The sequence below is a fragment of the Sabethes cyaneus genome, chromosome 1 (genome assembly GCF_943734655.1).
Source record: "Sabethes cyaneus chromosome 1, idSabCyanKW18_F2, whole genome shotgun sequence".
Taxonomy (NCBI): domain Eukaryota; kingdom Metazoa; phylum Arthropoda; class Insecta; order Diptera; family Culicidae; genus Sabethes; species Sabethes cyaneus.
This window is the reverse complement of record NC_071353.1, coordinates 48526449-48534277: the sequence shown is the minus strand read 5'-3', so window position 1 is coordinate 48534277 and position 7829 is coordinate 48526449.

Here is a 7829-nt window from a genome sequence, read left to right as displayed (position 1 = left end):
ATTCGAACTTATTGAACACCCTGTAGTGACATCGAGAAAAACAAGATCGAGATCGAGAAAGAACAACTAGAAAAGCAAAGGTCCCATATTGCTACCTTGAGGAACTCCAGACTTATTAGTGAACGCCGATCAAATACTGGATCCAAGTTTTACACGCAGTACTCACCACTGAGGTATAAGTTTCAAGCATTCGATTATTTGTTGAGAAGCACCAAGTCGATACTGTTTTCGTAAGAGTATTGTGTGGTCAATTTGATTAAACTTCGCTTTTAAATCTATATAAATAACATAGACTTGCTTCTTATCATTCATTTGCGAAATACACATTGATGTAGATTCTAACAGATTAGTATAGACAGACCGATCAGGCATAAAACCGTGTACTGAACAGTTTCGTAGACTGTTGCTATTGCAATAAACTCGTTGTCAATGTTCCAAAGTGTACGCTGAAGACGTTCCACCACAATATGAATCCTATCCTATAGTATACGGATTGACTGGGTCAAAAAAAAAGATTTGTAAGATTTGTGTTGCCCAACCTGATGCATGCTTCTGGCCTTGGACATGATATTATTTTTTCTCAACTATGCAATTAGCTTAAACTCAAATTTTGAGATACTGTCGCCACAATTGAATTCTATTTGCTCAAAGTAGAGAAAATAATTAAATTCGTTTTAATTGGTTGAACTATATTTTATTTTAATTAGTTTTACATACAGCAAGCCAAATAAGTTTTAAATAAATGGTTTATCTGAAATCTGAAACAAAAAAGGCTTTGACTAATTTGCTATATATGCACGATATATGAAAACAGAAAAAAGTACTGAACAAGGTTTCACAAGTGCTACAATATTCCAACTATTTTTGTTGTAAAATCTGTAAGATTTTTTTTATTAGAAGGAAATAGTTTAGCAAAAGTATCAATTTGAAACAGTTTTTCTACACAGTGATTCAAAACAAACGCATCCACATTTTGCCGGACAATCATGTTTCAAATCACCACTGTCCCGCCGCAAATAAATAGAAACGTGTGGTGCAAAGGGCACCGCAAAACGAAAGAAAACACCGCCAAAGCAGCAAATTGACGGGAATGCTGCTGTCCGTTCTATGCTCTGGTCCACTGTTATGGAGATATTTGCACAAACACTCGGCAGATTGGATTATTGGCGAGGTAGTTTTCATTGCGATGTTTGCTTAGTTGCTGTAGCAGCCAGCGCAGCGCAAAAACTGCCTCGAGATAGCACTGACTGGGGCGGAAGGCAGTCGGGTACTGAGATAACTACTTCAAACCAGTTCAATCACTTATAGCCCAAGACTGTGACCGAGATAAGTTGATATTTCATAATGTCGCTATCTTGCAGTTTCTAGCCTTTCGAGACGGAGCAGTTTCACAAATCACCTAAATGCCCTTCCTCGATGGTACAGCAGTCCGACGGGGTATGGAAGCTGACCTTGCGCATCGCATTCACTGCTCCAATAGCCTGTCTGTCTGTCTGTCTCTCCATAATTCTGCTCTTGTGCTGGATTTTTTCCTTCATACTAAGCTATTGCGGCAAATGGAAGAGCCCATGGAGTGCACATCCCTCTCGAGGCAAAGCGGCCGGCATTCCTTTCCACTTCACAGCTCCAGATCGCGATCAGCAAACTAAACTGGGGCCCCTCGGTTCAAGATCTGCCTCACTTCTGGTCGAAAGCGACAACGAAAAGCGAGAGGGAAAAATGCACTAAAGCTCACAGCGAAGATCATATTCCCATTTCCTCGCTTTAGAGCTTCAATGTCGGTCGATGGTGCAGTTTGGTTTCCGTCACCGTTCACTTCGCTGTGCCCACCCAACTCTCCTATGTGCTTCATGCATGCGGAAAGCCAGCCTTACTGGCTGGTGTTTGGTCCGCGAGACCATGATACGTCTGTACATAAATAATTGAACGGCGGAAAGTTCATTGGTCTCGTTGCTTACGTTTTCTTCGGTACGAAATTTTCGGCTTGAGCTTTTTGTACCTAGCTAACTTGAACATTTTGTGTTGACGTACGATATCGCCACGGGAATGGGATGCGAAAATAAAATACAAATAAGTTTCCATTTTTTTTTTTTGCTGTGAGACATTCATCAACTTTTATCGATAATAAAAAAAGTATATAAAAACAAGGAAGTAAGAGGACCACAATTAGTTTTTATCTCACAAAGTAACGTTGCAATTTGTATTTTCCGGACCTACGATTAGATTGTTAATTTCAGTTACGAATTTATTATAGAAATGTTACCTTAGTTTATAGCATTTAAGTTGGGATACCTTTCCTTTAAAACAAAACACAGTATTTATCACAGCAAGCAAACTGTGCTGTGGAAATTATATTTCGTTAAATGGCAATTCAGTTCGATGCTAAAAGATATTTGATGAAATAATTAAAATATTTGCCAAATGGGGTATTTTGCCTATCATTTGACGCTTCTTATGATTGGACGTTGGCCAATAAAACGCAGATTCCAGTATCAATTCACGCTTAATTCCTATCAAAGCCCGGCTAGTTAGTTTCGAGGTACGATGCTGGCCTAACAGGCCAATCGTCGCATGTTCGAATCTCTGCTGGGTGGTGCTGCTGGAGTCGGTAGGATCGTGGCACTATCCCCGTAATTGTACTATACTCTAATAACCGGCTGCAAAATCTGTCGATAAAGAAGGGCTAAACCTGAAATACGTTTACACAACCCAAAACTTTGCTTTGGATCTAAATTTCAGGATTTTAGAACTGAAGCCTGCCACAAATTAAACTGGAAATTGGACTTTGAATTGAACTGAAAATAGGATTTGAATCTGGACTTCATCACCCATGTCTGGGACTAGAACATGAAATTGAGCTTGAAATAGTAATTAAATTGGCCCGCAAGTTGGATTTGAAATCGCAATTGAAATCGATCTACAAATCGGCGTTGAAATCGGACTTGAAAGAAATTAGACATGAAATTTGACTTTGGATTAGGCATAAAAACGGACTAACAATTGGATTTGAGTATAGTGAAATTTAGATTTGAAGCTCTACTTCGAATTGAACTGGAAATTGGATTTTAAATAAAACTTGAAATCGAGCTTAAATGTGGATTTTACATTGGGTTTCAAGTGGGAAATGGAATCGGACCTGACATAAGGCTACAAATTAAGCTTGACACACGCACGCAAAGACGCACATACACACGCACGCACACACACGCACGCACACACACACGCACGCAGACACATACGCACGCAGACACACACGCACGCAGACACATACGCACGCAGACACACACGCACGCAGACACACACGCACGCAGACACACACGCACGCAGACACACACGCACGCAGACACACACACACACATACACACACACATACACACACACACTCACACACACACACTCACACACACACACATACACAAACACATACACACACACACACACACGCACACACACGCAGGCAAAGACGCACATACACACACACGCACACACGCACGCACACACACGCACGCACACACGCACGCACGCACGCACGCACACACGCACGCACACACACACACACAGACACACACACGCACGCACACACACGCACGCGGACACACACACGCACACACGCGCACACGCACACACACACACACACACACACACACACACACACACACACACACAACACACACACACAACACACACACGCACGCACGCACACACGCACGCGCGCACACACACACGCACACACACACACGCACACACACACACACGCACACACACGCACACACACGCACGCACACTCACGCACGCACACTCACGCACGCAAACACACACACACGCACACACACACACGCACGCACGCACGCACACACACACTGAGTGCAGTATTGACAGTGAGCTCTGTCGACAGCGTTTCGTACGCACCGATGCTTCAAAAAGTACGAGAAACTCCAGAGTTGAAGGAGCTTGGCGAAAAAGTTGTGTGGACCAGGCGGACGCAAAAGGGAGCAAGTAGCTTCAAGTAGCTTGTTGTCAAGGCGTTGGGTAATAAAGCGATTGTGAAAGCGCGCTCCCAAGAAGCCACGATCGAATGCAGGAATCTGGACAAGATAACAACAGAGCAGGAGCTGAGTACTGCACTGAAGACACAGTGCAAACTGGGCGACGTACCGATGGTAATCGAGCTGAGGAAGGTCTGGGTTGGAACGCAGACGGCGACGATTAATCTTTCACCGGTAGCAACCCCCAAGCTACAGAAGAAGGGCAAAATTAAAGTTGAGTGTTCAGTGTACGTTCTGAAAGCCAACCGTCGCGTGACCAAAGAAATGGAACCTTGTTTCAAGTGCTGGGGCTTCGGGCACTAGGCGCTCAACTGTGAAGGTCCGGATGGATCCAGATCGCATCGGAAATGCGGCGACAATGGCCATTTTGCAAGCGTCAGTGCAAAGCCGCCGAAGTGTATGCTCTGCAAAAAAGAAGAAAGAAATAACCAGCACCTTGTGTCGTTGTCTGCAGCTACCAGCGATCCCACATACACGAGCTCACCTACCACTTGGGGTTCGTCGCCGTCAACGATTACCGTCCGCGAAAAAGGCATTTGGTCTTCGATGTGTTTATTGTAAGCCCAATCGGCCTAACCTCTGCTTTCAGTTTAGCGCAGATGGCCCTCGTCGTGGCTAATTTTCTGACATTAATATCCTAGTCATCTGCGTAGCCAAGAAGTTTGCCACCTTTACTGAAAATCAAACCTCTCGTTCCGATATCTGTTCGTCGGATCGCTTTAGGAGCGATGTTGAAAATCATGCAGGATTAGTTGTCAGCAGCGCGCTCGCCACGTCTCGAAGAGACTTGATTCTATGGGCTCAACAGGCTCTCCCAGCCGAGATTCGAACATGCAACGTACATTTGTCTTCTATTATTTCAATTTGATTTTTTTATCTGATGAATACTCAATTTCAACCAAAATAGCTTTCAACTAAAAGGGGGCATCCATAAAGTACGTCACGCTTATAGGGCGGAGGGGGGGGGGTTGACCTAATTGTGACGATTTGTGACGTAGGGGTAGAGAGGGTATGAAGTTATGTGACGTCACATGAAAAAAATCAGATGGAAAATTTATTCGGGAAATTATAATTTAGCCTTCATTTTAAGATACAATTATTGAAGGCTTCTATGAAATCAACGTACTGATGGATTTTAAAACAAATAGTTAAATTTTTTGAATGAACACTTTTTCTAACATATATGTGTGAACAGGACTCATTTATTCTATGTAGAACTCTCCATTAAGGCTTTATAGAATATGCAGTACACCGCTGGAGAGCTGCTTGAGTACCGTCCTGCCTAAAAGATTTTTGCAACCGCAAATAGCAGTCGCACAAAGTCCTGAAGTAGTCGAACAAACAGGATGCTACCAGAGACCCATGGCAATGTTTTCCCTCGATATTCGTGCTGAACTCAATCGATGAACAAAAACTCATACCGAAGTTCCACGGCTGCTTTTAAGGTTTTTCGGTATAATTTATTCTGCCCCTGACTCAAAATCTCTCTGAAGGATAGTGTTTAAGCCTCTTGCGGATTAAGTTTCGCATCTAAGGTAGTGTTGAATGATTGCAATGAATACACAAAATGACAAAATCTGTCAGAAAAGTTCTTCCAAGGCGTGTTGCTGCAAGACGTCAGCAGGAAGTCCTGATTCTTTCAACTAGATCAGACGAATTTCAGTGGATGGATGTAAAGGGCGTTGATATGCGCGAAACATTAATCGACGACACATTAGCGACTTTTGAAGCGTATTGGAGATCATATTCAAAATCCGTGAATCGATGACTTATAAGTTCGAAAATTTTCCTCTTTTTATTTGCTGAAATTCATTTGATAGCTTCCAATAAAAAGGTTGGAATTAATATTTAATTTTTTTTTGTTGTGACGGGGGGGGGGGGGGGGTAACCGTGACGTGACGTTCTTTCTCAGGGGGGGGGGGGTCACGAATGTGTGACGAAATGTGACTAGGGGTGGTTGATTTTGGTCAAAATTTGCGTGACGTACTAAATGGATGTCGCCAAAATAATTCCCCATTTCCTGGATAAACTCCTTACCTCCCCAGGCAAATTTCTGACTACGCCCGTGCCGTGAAAACAAAAGATGCAGTCAAACTTTATTCAGCAAAATTGTAGATAATAATTGCTTCTACAAATGTCCGATATATAAATTGGTCAAATCTTGCTCGATTGAGACGGTACCGTCAAATGAATCAAAATTGAGTCAAAGTGAACGAACCAGGCCCGATTAGCAGTGATGGAGGGGACCCAGATCAATCTCAATCATTTCTTTATTTTCTTTATTTTCTTTATTTTTACAATTCATCTGACTTGTCAGTCTTAATGAACTACACTATAATAAGCTAGAGCTTGTAATCAATCGTTTAAATTTATGCAAAGGATCACCAAATTCGAAATATTCTTCAACACGACTAAACATTCTAGTACACGATGCAATCGGTTCATTGCGGCCAAATTCAGTGCGGTGAAAGCGGTTGGTCAGCAGTGATGATGGTCGCAGAGTCCTTTGTGCTGCGCGAAAATTCACCAGCGATAGTAATTGTTGTTGTTTTATTCGTCAAGCATTTGTAGACTACATACAATAATATTATTACAATGTTTACTTATATACTATACATTATTCCTATGGCTAAGTCGTAGTTTAATTTGGATTCTGGACATAGTGATGTCAATTCTTTCGCAATTTTGATTATAAAGGCGCATCATGTTATTGACTGGTCCATTTTTCGCATAATTGGTTTTATATGATTTTTCCATAAATATTTTTCTAGTTCTAAGGTTACGACTCGGCGCATAAAAGTTTAATTGAGCAAGCAAATCTGCGGACTGGATGCGTTGAGAAATAATGTCATTGATAAAGTAAAGCATTGCTTGTTCGCGACGTTCTTTAAGTGTTTGTATATGGATAAGCATGCAGCGCGCTTCATAAGATGGTAATGGAAATACTGTCCAGTTAAGTTTTCGAAGCGCGTATAGTAGAAATTGTTTCTGAACAGATTCAATGCGTCCTTCGTGTAACGCAGTCTGTGGGTGCCATACAATATTGCAATATTCCAGAATAGGTCTTACATATATAATGTATAAAAGTTTTATTGTGTATGGGTCTTTGAAATTATGACTGAAGCGTTTGATAAAGCCCAGCATTCTATTTGCTTTGTTAATAATGGTATTGTAATGTTCTGTAAATGTTAGTTTTGAGTCTAAGATTACTCCTAGATCCCTTACAATTTTACATTTTGGTACAATATTGTTTCCTAAGTATATGTCAATAGAGGGAGTTTGAATTTTCCTGCTAAATGCTATTGAGTTACATTTTTTTACATTGAGGTTTAGTAAAGATTTGTTGCACCAAGTGTTGAATACATTGACTTCATTCTGAAATACTGCGACGTCATGGGCATTTTTTATTTCCATATATATTTTCATGTCGTCTGCATATACAAGTACTTTTGAGTGGTTAAGTATGTAGGAAATGTCATTTACGTGCAAAATGAAAAGAAGTGGCCCTAAGTGGGAACCTTGGGGAACCCCAGAGGTGACTTGAATAGGGTCCGAGAGGGCATTTTGAAAGCGAACAATTTGTTTACGTTTCGTTAAATATGATTGAAGCCATTTCAAGAGCTTCGGTTCTATTCCAATTTTGCCTAATTTGAAGATTAATAATGGTATGTCTATTCTGTCAAATGCCTTACTAAAGTCCGTGTAAATAGCTTCTACGTGGTTGCCACTGTCCATTGCATTAAGAGTAAAAGCTACAAATTCCAGAAGATTTGAGGCAGTAGA